The following is a 4,736-nucleotide window of genomic DNA, read 5'->3' on the forward strand; positions in this document are numbered from 1 at the left end:
GATGATGCTTCCGGTGCCTGCAATATGTAAATGCATGGCCTTGAACATTAGTTTTGATTACTCTGAGGTAGTCATTAATTGAGTGCAATGTGGACACCGGGGTGATTGAGTGATCCCTTTAAGCCGCAATTTTGTCGGCAACAAGTCCTATTAAAATGAAACAAGCACTGCGAGGTTTCCAGAATGTACTCTAGCATTCTGGACGGATTCAATACTTTCCTTACATGAATATTCCCATGCTGACTGCAATGCAATACTGGTACAGGACTTAACATTACAAGCAGAAACAAGGATAGAGCCTTGACAAAGCACAAAAGCTATTGTACAAAACTGTGAAAGAGCTACACAGCTCACACATCACAGGTACTCTACAATGCACCAAACCACATAATCAAAGTGCCTCCTGTTGCAGAAGCAGTTGCAATGAGCACTACAGAAGAACTTGCAAAAATTGCAAGTGACTGCAGAGCATTCACATGCAGCTGTTAATGTTGCAACTGAAACTGCAACAGAGTTAGCAGACATGCATATAAGTGCTGTTTCACAACCGACATGGCAAGACCTTGCTTACGTGTGTTTCGTGTGTTGAGTAATAGTTACCTTTCAGTGCTTCAGCATAGGTGGATGCCTGTTGTATATTTCTGTATGCCATGTTAATTTCTTTAAAGCAAACATGTGGATCAAATCCAATATCAAACTTAGTGTGGAAACAATGAGCAGAACAGAAGGGAAGACCCTCTTGTACACCCTCTGTCCTGTTTATTGTTTCTGCATTAAGAAGTTTGATCATAGAATAGCAACTAGCATGATTACTGACATCACTAAACAAATCCAACTCACCCAAATGTCCTTCCTTGGCAATCAAAACTGATAAGGTCACAACACGATCTCTCCCTATGAACAATAGGGAGCACCTATCACAAAACAAGTCATGTTCTGTCAACTCCTCCCGAATAATTGCAGCCTCATGAGAGCACTTGTAGGAATGATTGCAGTGTCAATGACTCGTGCGGTCAAAGGCAGGGCAGGGAACCTTGTTGCGTCGTGCCGCTGGTGTCGGCTGGCCATGCAAGCGGAGGTGAACCTTGACACTGCCGCTCTGGGTGAAAGCGGCCGGGCAGAGCGGGCACTGATAGGGTCGCTCTCCGGTGTGCGTGCGGATGTGGCGCACCACGTGCGAGCGCTGCACGAACTCGCGCTTGCATAGGTGGCATCGAAATGGTCGCTCTCCCGTGTGCACCCGCTCGTGTTGCACTAGGCTGTTTCGCCACTTCGATGCGTAAGGGCACAAGCGACACTGGTGCCGCAAGGGCCTCGCTGACGACTTCGGACCGCCTTTCAGGGACAGCTGAGGCCTCTGCGTTGAAGCTGGTGGGCAGTCTGCATGTGGGAATGCAAAGGTAAATTAATTTCTCTTATTTTGCCTCTTGGTGTACTTGTATTACTATACACCTTCAGTTGGCTTTGTGTGACTGTAAATTAAAGAAAAAATTGAGCCCTTCAGATCTTCTTGATCTCGTCATTGCATAACGAAGGCCTCGAATATGGAACCCTTCATGCCACGAGGTTGCATACGAGCTTTCAGTGGCCAGCTGCCAGCTCCTCAAATTTGGTTCTACACAACGCCTGCAACTGAAAGAATGCTCCACATCCACTGCCATGTCTGTAAGCGGCCTTCTCTTACACTCCCAGTGCTAGATCTAGACGACATACACAATAGAGTCAACTGGGAGACACCTGGTGTCGTAGTTCAATTGCTAGAGCACTGCATGTGTCACATGCCAGTGGGTTCAGCTCTCACCAAACATAATTTGTCTCTGCACAAACTCTCATTTTCCTATTCCTAATTAGTATTTCAACATTACAATTATAAAGCACTTAATTTCCCCTATGCTTTCTGTGGCTTTGTTGTCCGTGGCTTTCTAACGATCAGTGTACAGGTTATGAAGCTAATCTTGCAGTGTAATGCGTGTTTTGGTGTGTTTCTGGTGAAATGCATTTGATGTTAGCAGCCCGACTATTCTCCATCTGAATCGTACCTGTCTGTATATAATAGCAGCCCGGTTGCCATTCCGTCTTGTATTTCTGAACCAATCAACCTCACCTTTGCGTCTAGCTTTCAGGCGAAAAATTTTGTAACTACTATATCATAATTTACCTCACCTGCATAGCTCAGTACTAATTCCACCCACACACATATCTCGTTCCATATTAAGGTCAATAGGCCTTCAAGGTCTTTATGGAGAATGCAATGGGTTTAATAACTTAATAAGAATGCGTTTAATAACGTTCAATGACTTAATGTCATCGAACCGTGGAGCAGTCTACCAAAACAAATAATACTGTTTTAATATGTGTTTCATGCAGCTATAAACATATATTGTTTACTTGTAAAGAACTAACTCCATATTTAGTCTAGAACTTCAATATTTCAACCAAGTTTCATGAGTATAAAAATTAGGTTGGTGAACAATCCTACATGCTAGCTGCCTTTTTTCATTCTACGTAGGAGTTCATGGGATATTTCAGACAACTTCGTTCACTGGTGCATTATGCAAATATAGTGCAAATATAAATATAGAGGCCTCAAGCTATGGCTAGAGGCAGGAAAACAAGGCAATGCCGATAAAAATGGTCCGACTTAAAAACTTCTCATACATAGCGGGGGAAAAAAAAGGGGGGGGGGAGGGGGTTCATTGCGTAGAAAGACAACAGACAGCAATGTGTTGAGCAGCAGTCAGTCACTGATAGAGTAAATTCATGCCAAACATGTTCACCAGGAAACACGACAGCAATGATACCCACTTGTCATATTGCTCCGTCTCATACCTTGCAGGTAAGGCTGTGGCAGCTATGCAAGTTGTGTGGTTATACAAGTCTCATTCTATGTACATTAAAAGGCATTTGTCTTCATCTGCGACACTTTCTACGAAATAGCATAAACTGCAATGTGTAGAAGTAAAGTTATGTCAAATTGGATTTAATTGCACACTGTTAAGTTTCCAGTATGCTACATACCATGTTTTGGTTTCAAGTGCAAGCAGCGTGCTAGAGGTTCCAATAACATGCCATTTTGCTCACTCGATGACAAATAGGTCCAAATCTACGATGCCTTCCACTAATCATTAGAGCATATTTTTTTTACATAACTGCATCATACTAAATGTTACTTTAATTTACACAATGCATACCTTTGTTTTTTTTCATATGTGAAGCACAACTTTTTGTCTCGGAATGCTGTCAGTGAGAGGTATTTCAAGCCTTCATAACACTGCTGGATATGTATGATACGGAGCATAGTATCACATGTGGAAGCATGCTATGAATTCAAGTTACAACCACTCCTATTTAAGGACAAAAGAAAGCAAGTGGCAGACATGTTCCCAAAACGCCATAGGAAAGACATAAATCATCCACCGAGCAGGACAAAAATTGCGAGCACTTGAAAAGCTATACACGCGCGCATAATAACAACCACAATCGCCCTCATGTCGAGGCGACGTGAATCAGCACCGAGCCTTCTTCAACGAGTGAACACCTGAAACCACGGAACAAGAAAAATGCAATTTCAAAACCATGAAGAAAATTACCTTTCTAAAGCACTGTCACAGTGAGAGGAATACTTAAAGCCAAGTTTAAAGGGAAACTAAGGGAAAATATTATGTCAAACTAGATTGCAAGATTAGGCTTCTGTATTGACGAATTTGTCATTCATAGCGAGAACAGCTTTTGTAAGTAGGAAAATTACAAAAATAGAAAGTCAGAATGGCGCCATGTGCTGTGGACTATTGGACTATTTTCCTACTTACATGTGATGTCAACACTGGTTGATTCATACAGAGCACTATAGAGGTAGGCGACGTGGAGATTACGTCAACTCGACCGTTCTGGCACGGATGGTTTAAATTGATTAGCAGCAGCGGCACTTGCAAGGGCTGTCTTCTATGCAAAAAAGTACATACACAGTCAGCGTCCGATTTTTTGGACTCCCTAGGGGTCGCGAAAACGTCCGAAAAATCGGACGGTCCCAAAAAATGAATGCATGCCTTTTACTGGCCCCAAGCGCTCAAATTGCCACAGGCACGTCCGAAATAGCTATGAAGACCTGCCAGTACACTTCTTAGGCATGTTTTGAGCTCGTACTGTAGAAATATACATGGGGCGAGTGCGCATGTGTATAATTAAGGAATACACACCGTGTCCCGAGACAATGGCCCCTGCTCACTCTTAATGTTTCACCGCAATGCTTCACTGCATAACAATGTTGTATTGAGGCGAAGCTGTCTTTCGGGAACCGTCATTATACAATGCACCGTGCTTTAAAAGTTTTGAAGACAATGGCAAGGTATACAAAGGGGAGTCGGTGCCATTGCGAACAGCAGCGAATTTTTTCAAATGACAAACACGGCACCGAACAGAAAGCTTGGTAGCGAATGTAGAAGTAGCACTTCAACGTGGTTTGACGTGGCTACGGCTGACAGCGAATCTGCATGCGAGAGCGCTGGTTCGAGGAGGCGAGATAATCAAAATGGGGGTGGTGGTTTCGATTAATGCCGTTTCGGGCCTGCGGTACTGGCACAAAAGTCAGGAAAAATAGACGACGAAGGTTTTTTGCGACTGAAATTTTCTATGTTGTTAAACATTGACTCTATTGGGTACGTGGCAGTGCCTCGACGGCGTCCGAATTATCGGGCATGTCCGAAAAATTGGGTGTCTGGAAAATCGGTCGTTGACTA

The sequence above is a fragment of the Dermacentor silvarum genome, chromosome 10, assembly GCF_013339745.2.
Source record: "Dermacentor silvarum isolate Dsil-2018 chromosome 10, BIME_Dsil_1.4, whole genome shotgun sequence".
Classification (NCBI taxonomy): Eukaryota; Metazoa; Arthropoda; class Arachnida; order Ixodida; family Ixodidae; genus Dermacentor; species Dermacentor silvarum.